This window comes from Pinus tabuliformis, chromosome X, assembly GCF_031772625.1.
Source record: "Pinus tabuliformis cultivar Carrire ecotype Pingquan chromosome X, CPIR1, whole genome shotgun sequence".
In the NCBI taxonomy this organism is placed as follows: domain Eukaryota; kingdom Viridiplantae; phylum Streptophyta; class Pinopsida; order Pinales; family Pinaceae; genus Pinus; species Pinus tabuliformis.
The window spans coordinates 1,751,041,495-1,751,059,233 of NC_142308.1; the positions used below are offsets into that span (position 1 = coordinate 1,751,041,495).

At 40.5% G+C, this 17,739-nt stretch overlaps 1 pseudogene; it reads right to left on the bottom strand.

Annotated features, from left to right (window-relative positions):
* Positions 1 to 8,370: 8,370 nt before the first annotated feature.
* Positions 8,371 to 9,955, bottom strand: LOC149146796 (cold-responsive protein kinase 1 pseudogene; annotated as a pseudogene).
* Positions 9,956 to 17,739: the final 7,784 nt, after the last annotated feature.

Genomic DNA, 17,739 nt, shown 5'->3' on the forward strand with positions numbered 1-17,739 from the left:
ACAACTCTATGAGCAGGTTCCCAAGGTTGACCCTTCCCCCCTTGGTCAACACTGATACTGAAATCTTTACAGTACAAGAGGTAGACATGGGTATCAAGAAGTTGGGTGTTGGAAAAGCAAAAGACTTAGCAGAACTCCAAGCAGAATATCTAAAGTGGGGCTCAAAGATTCTTGCACCTTACATTACAAAAATCTTCAACAACATCATACAACAAGGGCTCCCCACCGATTGGACAACTAGTCTAGTAATACCTCTTTTCAAAAGTGGTGACGTCAATAATCCCTCCAACTATAGGACCATCATGATAAACCCTTTGTTTGCAAAGCTATTTGGAAATATGCTAGAAAACAAAATTAGCAAGTGGACAAAAGAAAGAGATAAGCGTGCTAAAGGGCAAGCAGGTTTTAGACCTCAACATTCCACAATTGATCATTGCATAACTTTAAGGCACATCATTGAAAAAGTTTGGGAGAAAAAGGAAGAAGTCTTTTGTTGCTTTGTTGATTTCAGAAAAGTGTTCGACTCAGTTCCTAGGGATAAACTTTGGCAAATAATGGAGGAACTTCGGGTTCCTAAGAATTTGAGAGCAATTATGCATACGCTGTATGAAGAGGTGAAAGTCAAAATTAGAACTTCAGCAAGCATTTCTGAAAATTTTAGAAGTGATATCGGGGTCAAGCAAGGTTGCCCACTGTCTCCTACCTTTTTTGGTTTATATATCGACAAGCTTGAGGAGTGGTTAAATTCCCAAGGGGGTGATGGTATCTATTTGTGAAAGTTTGTTACAAGGCTTCTTTTGTATTCAGATGACCTTATTTTGATTGCTAAATCGGCTCTTGGTTTGCAAGAGCACTTACTATGATCCAAAATAGATTTTGGATAGACTCCTAAAATAAGTATTCCTCACTGAGGAAAAGTGAAAGTCTAAGGAAGTTCCTGGAACTAGCTCCATTGCAGAGATCATATCATTCTGTATCTACTGCAATTTGAATGGGAAAAAATGGACTTCAGATACAAAAGCTATCATAAAATGAAGTTGCCCTTTCTTAAAGGAAAAAGAGGCAAAATCCCTTGAATAATGGGTCTAAAAACCCTCTAAGTCTTCCAAATCTCCCAAAAGGGAAAAACCATTGCAAAATGAGGAGTTATGGAAATATCGGATTACATTATCGAGCCTTAAAAACATGAAGAAAACCATGAAAACAATTGAAGGCTTGAACAGTGGTTGCACAGGGGCCGTCAGATCTGGCTGATCAACGGTCCAGATTCGATCGGAAATTGCAATCGACGGTGATCGGCGGGTCGGATCGAAGGTAGGTATGCAATGGGATCGGGCCGAGCGATGTGCCAATCGCCAATATCGGCAGATCGCAATCAGCGATACCACAAGGCAGAGCTGGGACCCCGAGCGCTGCGATGGTGCGATAGCCGAAATTCGCAGATCGCAATCAGAGCATTACAGAGGAGTGGCCATATGCTATATATATAAATGCCCAATGCGATAGCTAGACCCGATGGAAAAATAGGTGCTATCTCATAAGATTTGAGATCCGCAAAATGCATTTTTAATGTATTTCGCATGTTTCGTTGATTAAACGAAATGCAAAGGAGTTAAGCCCAATGCGATATTACGGACCCGAAAGGGTTCCGAAATGCCTCTGTATAATATTTCAAGTCTGACAAGCGGGGTTTTTCCATGTTGTATACGTATTTTCGCACTTTTAATGTATTGCGAAATACAAAGGGGCAGGCCAATTGCGATATGCGATAGCGACTCCCAGGCAGACCCGATAGAAATATAAGGCGGGAGTCAAGGACTTTTGAAGTCCGAAAGACTGTGTTTTGGAAATTTTTCTCAGGTTTTACAGCGTTCTCTGTGAAAACACAGAACGACTGTTTCTGAAGAATTTCAAGTGTCGGTGGCTCCTTCCGTTTTGGAATAGGTGGCATTCATCCCTGAGGGCGTTTAGCAATGATGGCTAACGCTCAGAGACGGGATTTGAGCGGACTGTGGCTGGAAGATAGACAACCCGAGAGGGAAGATGAACCAACAGTGTCGATTTGGATTAAACAGCCACAGAATGACAAAGACATGATTGATGGCTGTTGAGTTGTTGACGGTGGCTGAGTTGTTGTTTGTTGCTGAATGTTGAAAGTAGTAGTAACAGAGGTCGGAGAGAGCAGAGAGAGAGAGAGAGAGCAGCGCAAAAAGGCAGCAGAAAAAACAAGCAGCGCAGTAAGCAAAAGCTTAAGCGCATGCAGCCAAGGGAGTCACTTGGAATTCAAGTGGAAAGCGAGAGAGCTATAAATTGTAGAGAGCCAAAAGGCCGAGACAGAGCCGAGAAGCCAGAGCCCAAGAGCCGAGAGCCTGAGAGCCGGAGCCAGAGCAAGAAGGCCGAGAGCTTCAAGAGCCAGGGATAAGATGGTGCCAAAACCCATAGTGTTTAGTGTAACCAATGGAGTTGAGCCAGAGAGCTTGTAAAAAGATTGCTGCCATAATCCCAGAGAGCCTAGTCGAGTTGACTAGAGCTCACGGAGACGTAGCCCAAGAGTTGTGGGTGAACTCCTAATTAATTTGTTGTCTTATGTGTGTTTTTACTGCTGCATTATTTACTGTTATATGGATTTATATATCAGTTCAAGCACATTTACATATCAGTACAAATAGCAGATTTTAAAGCATATAATCAATTTAAAACAAACATCAGCATACATCCATATTTTCAAGCACACATTGAATTCCACATTGGTTAATCAATAAGACTTGGGAAAATTTAAAGCTTTGGAAGTGGGAGAGGTTCTTGTAAGTTAGACAAGAAGCATAAGAGCTCCATTTTCAGATCACATGGTATCAGAGCTTTAGGTTGATTAACCACACCTTTAAGAAGGTTATATCAGAATGCTTGATTGATAGAGCAGAGATTGCTTGTCTGAAAGGTGTTTGGGAAATCAAGGATTGAATCACAAATTGATTATATGCTTGTTTGTGCACTGACTATTCGCAGAGTTTGCAGAGGTGAAGGGAAAGGTATTGATAGCTCGGTCAAGGAAGGACAAGAAGGAAGAAGGGCTGAAGGCATTCTTCTATCCCAAAGGACCTTAAGGCAATCCTTGAAGCACAAGAGGTTGGTTGCAAAAGGTTGCTTAAATAATCTCTTTGTTAATTTTATTTGAAGTTCTTTGTTCATTGACATAATGACAAATTCCTCAAGTGTATCCACGAATTCCTTCTCCATCGCAAGACTCTTTGATGGAGACATGAAGCAAGACTTGTTCATCATGATGGATATGGTGAGAGAAATGTATGAGGATGGAAGGAAGAGCAGTATACTTAGAGAGCAGTTGAATTCTATGAATGAAGAGAAGCAGATGCTTACAGACAAATTGCAGGAAATGGAGAGGCAACTTCATATTGCAAATATGAACCTAAAAAGGATGCATGAGTTGGAGTCACGGCTCTTTGTTGCCCAAGAAGCCTTAATCAAGTATCAGCTTGAAGAATAGGTAAGCCATTCCAGTTTGTCTTCAAATTATTTTGAGAATGCTTGTATTGATTCTTTTGAAAAACATACTACAAGCATAGGTTCCAAGCTAATGTCCAAGATGGGCTATGAAGGAAAGGGCTTGGGAAAGCATGCGCAAGGTATTGTTGAACCAATAATGGTTGAGGAAACACCTAAGTATTTGGGTCTTGGCTATGGACAGTCTTATGGAGAGAGTTCCAAAGCTGCCATAAAGGCCATTGAAACCGTTCCAAGAAGGGGTTTCATTGCAGGCCCTCTATCTCAAGAGTGTGAAGATTGTGTTCAGGAGGAATGCAATGGCTTGAAACATCATTTGCAGGATGCAGGTGTTCAAAAGCACACCCTTGAACCAGAGAGTTGTGGAAACTCTGAAAGCCTTGAAGAGATTGATGGTGTTCCAAAGGGAGCCACTTCTTCATTTGCTCCACCTCCTCATGAAGGCAATAAAGGTGAAAGAGGCAGGTATAAATCTGGTTCTAAACATTTTCCTTCTGATTTTGCAAAGCATGAAATTTCCACAAAGATATGGGAAAAGAGTTGCTTGTTCCTTTTGTGGTTTGGATAACCATCATGTTTCCAGATGTCGGAATAAAATGGCCACATACAGGAAGCTTTTGAAGGAAAAGAAGCAGAAAGCCAAAGGTCCATTGGACAAGGCAAATCATGCTATCAAGAGGATGCACATGTGTTGCACTTACTGTCATAAGCAAAGGAATTTTGCTGAAAAATGTTGGACTTTGAATCCAGCAATGCTTCCACAAAAGCTAAAGAAGAAGATGGAAAGAGAAGATGACAGAAATGGAAATGAAGATTCCATGAATGATGTGTCTCAAGATGATTCACATATTGATGCTGATATACAAACAACGGAAGGACCTTTGAAATGGATTGGTAAGAAATGGTTAGAGTTCTTATCTAATTAAAAGTTGCATGCCTATTGATATAATGCATCTATTTGCATTTCTATGGTAATTGAATGCAAGTTGCAGGTTTCTACCAAGAAGGTGAATGGAAAAAGGTTGGGTAGGAGACTCACTTTGTTTTTTTTTTTTTTTAGAATGGTTCACGGACACCCTGGTCAATGGGTGGCGCTACGTCCACAGAAAAATTTGGGCTGACACCCCGTGACCTACTAGCAAGGCCTGACCCCAAGGGCTTCAGGGAGAATGGACCCTGTGATCTCCCGATGGTGAGGCAATGATTTTGACCAACTGAGCTAACCCTTGGGGCTAGGAGACTCACTTTGTTATTGCAACATTATATTTCATTTCAGCTTCGAAAGTACAGTGTGCTTAAGCAAAAGTTGAAGGATGAAATGCATGCATGAGATGATGTGCATGAACATAGGGATGTTGATGTCTTCCTTGTTTTCGGAACATGTGTGTGTGATTGACTTGAAGGTTTGGTTGCTTTGTTGTAAACATGCATGTAATGTCGATTTGGGAAAAGTTCAAACTACCTTCTATGACCATTTCAGCAGGAGTTCTGCAGGAAGGCAAGCAGGAAGACTAACCCATATAAAAAGGGAAGTGGTCAGAAACTTTGGTTCAGAGGCACTACGCAAAGGCAAGTGTAGGGAGGCTGAAAAAAGAGGGTGAATCACTCTCATTTACTGTTCGGATCAATATATCAGTGTTTTGGAGACCAAAAGTTCTTTTAGTGGGGAGGCATGATCCAAAATGGATTTTGGATAGACTCCTAAGTCTAAGTATTCCTCACCGAGGAAAAATGAAAGTCCAAGGAAGTTCCTGAAACTAGCCCCATTGCGGAGATCATATCATTCTGAATCTACTACAATTTGAACGGGAAAAAATGGACTTCAGATACAGAAGCTATCATAAAATGAAGCTGCTCTTTCTCAAAGGAAAAAGAGGCAAAATCCCTTGAATAATGGGTCTAAAAACCTTCTAAGTCTTCCAAATCTCCCAAAAGGGCAAAACCATCGCAAAAAGAGGAGTTATGGAAATATCGAATTACACTATCGGGCCTTAAAAACATGAAGAAAACCATGAAAACAAGGCTATCGTAGACTTGAACAGTGGTTGCACAGGGGCTGTCGGATCTGGCCAATCAACTGTCCAGATCCGATCAGAAATCGCAATCGGCAGTGATTGGCGGGTCAGATCAGAGGCAGGTATGCAATGGGATCGGGCCGAGTGATGTGTCGATTGCCGATATCGACGGATCGCAATCGGCGATACCACAAGGCAGAGGCGGGACCCCGAGCGATGCGATGGTGCGATCGCCGAAATCGGCGGATCGCAATCGGAGCATTACAGGGAGCGGCCATATGTTATATACATAAATGCCCGATGTGATAGCCGGACCCAATTGAAAAATAGGCGTTATCTCATAAGATTTGAGATCCGCCAAATGCCATTTTTAATGTATTTCGCATGTTTCGTTGATTAAACGAAATACAAAGGAGTTAAGTCCGATGCGATATTACGGACCTGAAAGGGTTCCAAAATGCCTCTGTATAATATTTCAAGTTCGACAAGTGGGGTTTTTCCATGTTTTATATGTATTTTCGCAGTTTTAATGTATTGCGAAATACAAAGGGGCAGGCCAATTGCGATATGCGATAGCGACTCCCAGGCGGACCTAATAGAAATATAAGGCAGGATTCAAGGACTTTTGAAGTCTGAAAGACTGTGTTTTGGCAAGTTTTTCCCATGTTTTACAACGTTCTCTGTGAAAACACAAAACGACTGTTTCTGAAGAATTTCAAGCACTGATGGCTCCTTCCGTTTTGGAAAAGGTGGCATTCATCCCTGAGGGCCTTTAGCAATGATGGCTAATGCTCAAAGACGGGATTTGAACGGACTATGGCTGGAAGACAGACAGCCCGAGAGGGAAGATGAACCAACAACACCGATTTGGATTAAACAGCCACAGAATGACAGAGACGTGATTGATGGCTGCTGAGTTGTTGACAGTGGCCGAGTTGTTGTTTGTTGCTGAATGTTGAAAGTAGTAGTAGCAGAGGGCCGAGAGAGCAGAGAGAGAGAGAGTAGCGTAAAAAGGCAGCAACAAAAACAAGCAGCGCAGTAAGCAAAAGCTGAAGCACATGTAGCCAAGGGAGTCACTTGGAATTCAAGTGGAAAGCCAGAGAGTTGTAAATTGCAGAGAGCCAAAAGGCCGAGACAAAGCCGAGAAGCCAGAGCCCAAGAGCCGAGAGCCTAAGAGCTGAAGCTAGAGCAAGAAGGCCGAAAGCTTCAAGAGCCAGAGATAAGATGGTGCCGCAACCCATAGTGTTCGATGTAACCAATGGAGTTGAGCCAGAGAACTTGTAAAAAGATTGTTCCCATAATCTCAGAGAGCCTAGTCGAGTTGACTAGAGCTCATGGAGACGTAGCCCAAGAATTGTGGGTGAACTCCTAATTAATTTGTTGTCTTATGTGTGTGTTTTTATTGCTGCATTATTTACTGTTATATGGATTTATATATCAGTTCAAGCACATTTACATATCGGCACAAATAGAAAATTTTAAAGCATATGATCATTTTAAAACAAACATCAGCATACACCCATATTTTCAAGCACACAGTGAATTCTGCATTGGTTAATCAATAAGACTTGGGAAAATTTAAAGCTTTGGAAGTGGCAGAGGTTCTTGTAAGTTAGACAAGAAGCCTAAGAGCCCCATTTTTAGATCATACTATCCCTTGAGCATTTTTGTAGAAGTGTGGGGATGCAAGTCAATGTCAACAAAACAAAAGTAGTGGTCTTCTCTAAGAAAATAAAACATAACAAGCATAAGTTCTACTTTGAAGGCAACATTCTGGAAGAAGTTGCGGATTACAAGTACTCGGAATTGACTTCAACAAAAATCTAATCTGGAATGGTTGTAGAAAGAAAAAAACTTTGGGGGGTTGGAAAGCATTTTATGCTTTTCAAAATAGGTGCAGAGAGGTAGAGTTACGGGACTGGAAGACCACTCAAACTCTTTTTGGGCTTATAGTGATTTTGGTGATTCTCTATGGTGGTGAACTGTGGACTAGGAGTTACTCCGACATGCAGTGGAGACAAATTGAGAAAATTCAGAAGCGTTTGAATGTAAGATTAAAAGTGCAGTTCCTTATGATATCTTGTTAAGTGAAACAGGGACTGCTCCTAATGAAGCAATTGCTATGGTGCGAGTCGTAAGGTATTTAAAAAAAATTGAGCAAATGGAAGAGGGTAGATGGCCTAAGATTGTCTTTAAAGATAGATTGTGCAAGAGCAAAAAAAACTTGGATGCAGCAAAATGACAAATGATTTAATAAATGGGGTATTTGCTTGAACGCATGTCCCATAAACAACAAAGAGATAAAAGTTTTTGTTATGGAAAAGTTTTACAAACATACTTGGGATAAGGAGCTAGGAAGAAAAAAAAATTACTATATTGAAGTGTTTAATCCCACTCATAATCATAAACCAAAAGCATACATAGAGGCCAATATCTCTTCAAGGGCCAAAATTCTTATTGCTCAGTGAAGGACTAATTCTCATCAACTCCGTTGTGAAAATGCCAAAAAGAAGTGTGAGAGGAAAGGGTATGCATTTTTTGTTCTTCCGGAAAAGTGGAAACAGAAAAACGTTTCATTTTAGAATGTGAGACCTTCAAAGACAACAGGAAAAGTTATGCAGATATGCTCGCAGCTATCTATTGGGATAATTTATTTAGCGAGGGGTTTGTCAAGACGCTAAAAGCATTTATTGTGAAGCTTCACAGAAAAAGGGCCGAATACATCAAGGAGATGAAGAAGCAAACAAATAATTTCTTTCTTTCTTTCTTTCTTATCAAAAACTAAACACTCTCAAAATTTCGGTGGCAAAACACCATCTTACCTGTATTTCCGTTATTCTGTAATCCGAATCTCTCTCGTTAGAGTTATCTTTAATTCAATTACTAATTTTAAGAATATTTCAAAATGAGACAGAAATGAGGTCAATGGGATAAGTCGGAAGATATTTGGGATTGGAACTTCTCTGAGTATAATAGAGAGCAGATGACTCATTGATGGGCGTCTTGAGCGCTGGACTCTTGTGCACAGAATAGCAGCGTGAACAAGTCTTTCAGCCTCTTTTGCATCATGGTCATTTTCCAATGCAGGATCTACAAGATCAAGGATCCTATTCTCTTCAAGAAGTGGTAAGCCTGTAACAGGCTTAAACTTGTTAAAAAGCTGAGAAACAATCAAATCTTGAAGTCAAGAAATAGAGTAGAATATTGTACTGACCCAGTCCAGAAGGTATTGTGTTAGTTCTTCCACTCACTATTTCTAATACCACAATGCCGAAACTGAAGATGTCAGCTTTTTCTCTAAGCTGGCCTCTCAAAGCATATTCTGGACATAGATAGCCACTTCAAAACGAAGCAAATGAAAAACCTTTTTTAAGAAAAATATGAAGTAAACTCATCTGAAAAGAAATATCGCTGAAATTATTGCGTTGCGGGGAGTATTGATTGCGGTTAAATGATTAGGAATTATATACAGATTTATGGAGATGGGAAGGGGCATAATAGATTGAGTGAAGGGATATGATTTCAATTTTCCAGTATCAATTAATTGGATGAATCGCATTAAAATTTTGGTAAAGATTTTTTAGCAGGTAAAATTTAAACATATCTATTAAAAAAAAAAAACTAAGGATTTCTATAAGAAAAAACATAACAAAGAAAACAGATAAGTTTTATTTTTCCTCTTTTGATGAGAACGTCATAACCAATGCAGGCACTATCAACTACTCAGACAAAAATGAAAAGTGAAAAGATTTTTTTTTGTGCTTCACACAGTCACGGGAATGAAACTGTTTTTATGCCACAGAATGAGGAATATCAAAGGTTTTTATTGAAGTTAATAGTACAATTTTGAACAAATCAATTTTATGCGACAAAGGATTTCAATCTCAAAGAGATTACTTGAGATATTTTGATGTAAAGTTTTATAGTTTCCAGAGACTTATGAATTATATATCCTAAGATATATGTACTATTTTTTATTAATAATCTTATCTTTATTCCAGATTTCAGGATGATAATAAGTCCTATCTTTATTAAATTTGATGTACACGATAAAAGTAAGATTTCACTTTTATTAGTCAAATTTCAAGATTATTCCAAAATCCACCATCCCTCTGGTTGCAAGAAATGTCAAAGTAACATGGATTAATACTTACAATACGTGTGAAGCTTTGGATAGAATGAATATACATAAAGGGCACTTACAGTTTTCCTGCTACACGGGTGGTAATGTGAGTTTCATCGTTATCAAAGATTTTAGCCAAGCCGAAATCTGCAATCTTGGAATTGAAGTCTTTGTCAAGCAAAATGTTGCTTGCTTTGATGTCTCTATGCACAATGCGTTCCTCAGATTCTTCGTGCATATAAACAAGTTCTTGAGCAGTTGCAACAGCGATTTTTGTTCTCGTTGGCCATGTCATGGGCTGGCAACTAGTTTATCTGTATGCAATGAAAAAAAGTAAGAGAGAGCTACCTAAAATGCCTAAGTATATATACCAACAAAAAAATTAACATAAGAGAGAGAACTCAGGTATAACTCATAAGAGAGCAGGTCTAACTCATATGTTTCGCTTTAATTTATATGTTTAGCTTAGTGTAATGGGTAAAAATAATAGAATTTCGTGAGATTTTGATAAATTTGGCAGAAATTTTGAGAAATCTGTCAAGTTTCAAAATTTTGGGTATCTCATAAGTTTTTGATGGGGCTGAACCTATTTTCACCATAAGAACAAGATTAAGGCTGAATCCATTTCCAACATAAAAACAAGATTCAAACACTCCTAAGAAAAAATAACCAAATTCTAAGAAGTTTCTTTTGCCTCCATAAAAGTAGACAACGCCTATATGTTTTCTTTAAAATGGAAGATTTGTCACGTGCTTTTGTAATTTCATAATTTCTTTGTTAAGTGCTTTACGGTCAAAATGATTGAAAGCATGGTCTATCTCTACAACCAGATAGATTTTTCGAGTAGCGTGGCACACCAATGCATTGGGTGCCCTGGAAGCATGTATGCAAACAACGCGCAGGTCATGTAATCTTCAAAGATTTCATGTATTTCACAGGAGCCTACAACGCCATCCACGTGTCTGACCAAGGCTACTTGGCCGCCACCATTGTATGTTTTACGTGACAAGTTATCCCATAGCTCTTCTGAGACTTCCAAGTCGTTTCCATAAGACATACACTCTAGAAGAGAAACTTTGTAGTTAGGCATGATAAGTATGCAGAGATTCAAAATAGGTGGTAAGGACTCAGCTTGTCATCTAGCCCTCCTTCTAGAGCCAAAATGTTGAGGTGTTGGACCTGCCAACATCGGGGTATCTCTCTGGTATGAAGTCCCAACTATATCTCACACCGTTTTGTGTAGGAGTCCCATCCGGTACAATGATCGAGTTGCCATTATCTTAAATATATGCCTTGGCTCTTGTTTGTTATCACGTGAGAGTGGTCTACTTTGTCTAAGAACAGTGAGGTTCGCGTGCCTGGTGAGTGCTAGTGTTACTTGTGTCAAGGTCCTTTCACTACAGAGAGAGAGAGGTGGAAGTGAGCCTCGAGTCGAAAGGGACAAGTCCCAACTCTGTCAGAGACACACAACACAACAGGACATGCGCAAATTTCGGAGGAGAAATCCACACAGATGTCGCAGTCACAACACACAATAAGGGATAGCACGTAAAACACCCTAAGAAGTAGTTCTTGCGGGTGCGACAGTCGTTATAACAAGTTTATGGGAAATGTTTTGTCTTATGTCAGGTGAGGCAACCCATGTGGGCAGGATAACATTAACAACTCATAAAACACATTTTCATAAACATTTGTATTAGTGAAACCAAAAGAGTTAAATTGTTTAACACAGGTTAAAGCAACACGCATTACAAGTGTTCAAGATTAGTCTTACAAATAGTTACAATACATGTGTGAAAATGTGTTGGCATGTTATCAGGCTTTTGAATTAAGCGAAAGTTTCAACACACATTGGTACACCATTACATCACTAACCTTGATGGAGGGGCATTGGAGCCACTGCTCGCTCCTCAAAGAAAATATTACAGACTCTCAAGGTTATGTGGGAGGAGCCAAGGTGAAAATTCCTTTGCATGTACAAATGAGGGGTATTTATAGCCAAGGGTAAAACTTGCCCTTGTCACTGTTCGACTTCCCTCGTGACTATTTGAATTTCATAACTTTTCAACTTTACATGACTCTTCAAATTACATGTGGATCTCTTGGATTTCCACGTTGCATTACATTGATTTACAACAGTATGGACCACAATAGTGATGTGACCAACATGACTCATGACACGACTCGACACAATAGTGTTGGTATGTGCTTGTTGCCGATGATGTCCATGTCAAGCTGCAGTGCTGCTGAATGATGGATGTCCTCTTGGTGTATCATAGTTTCATCTTTGCATAGCAAGGTGTGCAGAGTCTTCGATCGTCTTGGTGTTCGCTTGATGTTGCTTGTGCACATCGCTTCTTTTCTTGTACTTTGGCATGCTTTACATGTTCATTCGTTCGGGAAAAAATCTCCTCACATGTTTGTCTGTTCGCGAAAAATTCTCCTCGCATGCGTCGTTCGTTCATGAGAAAATCTCCTTGCATGCATTGTCCGTTCGCGAGAAAATCTCCTTGCATGCATCATTCATTTGACCGTTCGCAAACAAATCTCCTTGCATGTGCTCTCCTCATTCATCCCTTCTGTCATCGCATCATATCTTATCCATGTACCTGTATCTGCAATCACTCATGACAAGACGACATCAAATCCATAAACCTCCTAGTCTACCACGATGCATTGTCGTTCGCTTTCAGATGCAGGTGACCAGGGGAGAGGACAAGGCTACAATACTGCACAAGGAAGATTTCAAGCTAGGAGGCTCCGGGAACTGCAAGTGAAAATTGCACAAAAGTCACTAGGAGAACGAGATGGACAATCCAGATCAGCAGCGATTGTCCACAAGATCTGGCGAGCAGATCTGTGCAATTTTTTGGAGGAAGCACTACAGGCAGCAAAGGGGTTTCACAGCAAAAACTACGCAATTCGTCCGGGGAGCTGGCAACGGGTAGCAAGAGGCTTGCTGGGAAAAAATGTGCATTTTTTCAGGGGAGTTAGAAGCGAGCTGCAGGAGTGCTGTTGATGAAAACTACGTAATTGTTGGGAGGTTGGCTCGTTGGACACCTCATCGCAGCTTTTGAGCCCATTGCATTTTTTTGAGCTCAGCGAGATGCTGGACTAGTGATTGACTACCCATTGCAATTTTTGAGCTAAGCGGGATGCTGGGTTGCTGGATCACTGCCCATAACAGGTTTTTGGGTGAGCAACAGGCTGACTGACTTAGTGTCTGGCTGGAAAAACTGCACAATTTTTTAGGGAAGCAGGGATGGACACAGGGTGTCTGTCTGGCATGGCAGCGCATTTTCTTCAGTTAGCAGAGTGTAATATACTTAATAGAAAAAAATAATAACCATTAACCGTGCAAAAGCTTAAATCCTTCCCAAAAATCTGTGCATACGACACTCCATCTACATACCCATAATTCATACACTAACTATGAATATATGCATATGAAATTTCGTATGAAATCCACATAAACATATGTAGTTATATACTAATGGGACCTAACTTAAAGGAGGATTTTATTATAATTCTTCCCAAAAATGGTTATAATAGTTTGACCAACGCATAGTTGGGTCAAATTACAAAATCAACTTCGAACCTTGGTGATCATGGTGTCAATGCAGCGGCTCGTTGTAGGCTCAAGAATTTCGTTGTAGTGACAACACCCATTCAATCTCCCTCGATCTGCGTTTTGGTGATCTAATCCTCTTCTATGTTGTGCCACAACGATTTTCTACACGACTGATGTAGAGTGTAGATGACTCAAGCCTTCACGTTGGCGTCTTCCTGTAGAGACTGCGTCCACCGATAGATGCCCCGAACACTGCATCCATCGTTCTGCGTCTAGATGCCATGAACAACTCAGAGTTTCACTCCTCAGTGTCTATGCCCATCACCTCCAGTGATCACGTGCCATTCCTGGACTACCTCCATTGGTGTTGGATGATGACTGGGTGGTGGATTCCTCGCACGATATCCCAGTCAGGTAAGGTATTGCGTAGACAGGGCACAGTTGTTGATCGCTACCTCCAATGATCTCAAGTGGAGATCAATCTTCTAAATGGACAGGGGTTACCGAGACAGGATGCAACACCACTCACCCATTCAAACCCAATCCCAACAATGCTATATAATCCTTCGATCATGGCAAAAACCTGCAGAGAAGATTTCAGATCCCAACTCTCGAACTGGAAAGATAAGATGTATAGAAAAACCCTCTTCAAATCAAACATAAATAAACTCGACCAGCTAGGGTGATCAGAGAGACCACCGAAGATGGGTTTGCCTATTAGGGTGAGATTCGATCCCACCGAAGAAAGGTAGAGGATCTCACTTGAAAGCTTGCTTGATCTCTCACTATATCAACAAAGGAAAGACCAAATTCCATGCCTTGCTCTCGATATTCATCCTCCTTTTATAGTTGGGATGCTTAGAAGAAACTGTGGGCAATACCTGAGCCAAAAACAAAAACCATGGGCAATTGCCGCTTATTTATTTATTTATTACTATTATTATTATTATTATTATTATTTGGGTCCAATCGGTCAATCAGTTGGGGATATCACAGTCCCTCCCGCCAGAAGTTGCTTGCCCTCAAGCACTTTCAATGCTGGATGTTGCAATATGTGCTCCCCCTCCCAGGTGGCATCTTCGACTGGAAAATATTTCCATCGTACTAGATATTCGCAAACGGTCCTGCTTTGAAGCTTCTTCTCTCGAGCCTCTAACACCTCTTCTAGAACTAGTTGAATATGTCCCTCCGCATCTAATGGGGGTAAATTAGGTGATGATTTGATGTTTTCTCCAATTGCCTTCTTCAAGCAAGCAACATAAAATATGTTATGAATCCTGTTTTCTGTTGGAAGTTCCAGTTCATAAGCCACTTCTCCTATCTTGTGGGTAACTCGATAGGGCCCGTAGAATCATGGTTTTAAAATTTCCGCTCCTCTTTGCTTTAAGGTAGACTGCTTTTACGATTGTAGCCAGAGGCAGACTGCATCTCCTACTTTGAAACTCCTTTCTTTTCTTTGTCGATCTGCATATAACTTTTGTCGATTCTAAGTTGTTTGTAGGTTATCCTTGAGTGATTAGAGAATATATTGACATAGCTGGATCCAATCCTTCGCTAATGGTGCCCTGCTATGTCCAAATGTTGTGTCTGCAAAAGATAATGCCTCATATCCATATAAGGCTCAGAAGGGTGGCATTCCTATGGACATGTGATATGTAGTGTTGTAGCAATATTCCCCTAAATACAACCACTTGGTCCATGCTCTTTGTTGACCTGTGACATAATTTCGTAAATAACCTTCCACCCATTTATTCACTGTTTCTTTCTGTCCATCTGTCTATGGGTGGTAACTTGTACTGGGAGTGAGTTCTATTCTTGCCAACCTGAATAACTCCTTCCAGAAGGCTCCCATGAACCTGTTGTCACAGTCACTGAAAATGGTTTTGGGCATCCCATGTAGACAGAAAACTCCCTGGAAAAATATCTTTGCTATATGAGATGCAGAACTTCTGGAGGAAATCGCAAAGAAATTGGCATATTTGGTTAGAATATCTACTACCACGAAGATACAATCTCTATTTTGGGATGAGGGTAGTCTTGTGATGAAGTCCATGGAGACACTTTCCCATTTTTGTTCCAGAATGGGTAGTGGTTGTAGCAGACCCATGGGGTGGGTATGTTCCACTTTATTGCTCTGACAGGTCCCGCATTCCTTGATATATTTGATAATGTCCTTCTTGAGTCCCTTCCATGTGAACCTTTCCTTGTTGGTCATGTAGGTCTTCAGAAATCCCAAATGTCCTGCTAGAGGGGAGTCGTGGGTTGCTTGTAGGATCTTCATTTTTAACCGTGACCCTAACACTAAATAGATCTGGTATTTATAATAGATAATATCATTGAAAACTCTATACCAAATGTCTATTGGTTTTCCATCAACGATTTCACAGGCTGATTGGTTCTTCGAGTATTCTACCAAAAGATGGGTCTTCAAGTCTTCCTCAATGTCTATCATGGAGAATGTAGCCGATCTCCTTGATAAGGCATCTACTATTGCATTGTTTTTTTCCTTGACATATTCGATCTCAAAGTCATAGGCTTGGATCTTGCTAACCCATTTTTGTTTCCTTTCATTTAATCCTTTCTGCTCTAGGAAGTATCTGAGACTATTATGATCAGTTTTGACTTTGAATTTGTTACCCACTAGATATGGTCGGAACTTGGCCAACGCATGCATAATTTCCAGCATCTCTTTGTCATAAATGGAATAAGAGTGCTCATAATCCTAAAGCTTCCTACTCTCAAAAGAAATCAGATGATTATTTTGTGTTAAAACAACCCCAATTCCTTCCCCAGAATCATCACACTCCAATACAAATGGTTGGGAGAAGTATGGTAACGCTAGAACTGGGCATGAACTCATCAATTCCTTCATGTGCTCGAATGTTTTCTGTGCGGCATTTGTCCATAAAAAGGCTCCCCTTTTAGTTTGGTTACTAAGAGGTGTTGCTAGTTGTGAATACCCCTTAACAAATTTCCTATAATAGGTACAAATACCCAAGAAGCTTCTTAATTCTGTTACATTTTTGGGAGTGGAACAATTAAGAATGGCTTCAATCTTCTCCTAGTGCACTTTGACTAGTTTTCCTCCGATGATGTGGCCTAGATATAATAATTTTGTCATGCCAAACCCACATTTGGAGATTTTGGCTTAAAATTGTTATGCCCCTAAAATTCCCAAAACCTGGTCTAGATGTTATAGATGCTCCTCCCAAATTCGACTGTAAATCAGGATGTCGTCGAAGAATACAAGCACAAATTTGCATAGATTCTTGTTAAACACATGGTTCATACATGATTGACATGTCGCAGGGGCGTTGGTCAGTCCAAAAGGCATCACTAGGAATTCATAGTGTCCATAGTGGCATCTGAAAGCTGTTTTTTGAATGTCCTGATCCTGAACTTTGTTCTAGTGATAACCTAAGTGAAGGTCAATATTTGAAAATTACTTGGCCCCTTTCAGTTCATCCATCAACTCATTGATCTTGGGGATAGGGTAACGATTCTTTATGGTCTTCTTGTTTAGAGCCCGATAATCTATGCACATTCTTAAGGATCCATCTTTCTTCTTGACCAATACTATCGATGAAGAAAAAGGGATCAAGATTGGTCGAATTTGTCCTAATGCCAACAACTCCTAGATTTCTTTCTCTATCTCATCCTTGTATACTTTGGGATGTCGGTAAGGGTAGTGATGACAACTTGGACCCCTTCCTCTAGTTCAATGATGTGCTCAAATCCCCTATTTGGTGGTCGTCGTGGGGGTATATCTCTGAAAACCTTCTGGTGTTTTTGCAACAATGACATGATGTCAAGGGGGTACTCCTTATGTTGTTCTCATAATTTCCTCTCCATGATTCTACACTCCACCACCCATATAATATCCCCATGTCGAAGATCTGCCTCCATCCTATTGGATGTCACAATCTTGGGTGGATATGTATGCATTCCTCTCAACAGTGCCTTCTTACTATTCAGTCTTATGAATCCAAATTCCAAGTCTTGATAGTTTACCATGTGGGTCCCGATCGAATATAGTCATTGAACTCCTAATACTACATGAGAGTCTAGGCAATCCACCACAAAAAATCCACTACAAAAACGTTATCGGTAACTGTGTAGTTCCCCATTGATAGATTCATATTAGGGACTATTTTAGTGCATGGCATGCGATTATGTTCCTTCTTTCCAGGGATCAGAACTGTAAATCCTCCAAATTCTTTTGTCGATAGTCCCCTTCTAGCTACAAATTCTGCATCAATGAAGTTGTGGGAGGCCCCTCCATCAATCAACACAGTCACTTTTTGTCCCTGTATAGTGCCCCTGACCCGAAGAGTGTGATACCGTGGGACCCCTGTGAGAGAGGAAATAATCCCTTCCTGGGTCTCGTCCTGTATTGCCCCCATGCCTTGTGATTCTCCCTGACTCGGCTCTGGTTGCTCATCTTCGTCTTCGCTTTCAGAAAATACTTCAATATAGTGGGCCTTCCCTTTTGTACACCGATGCCCTGG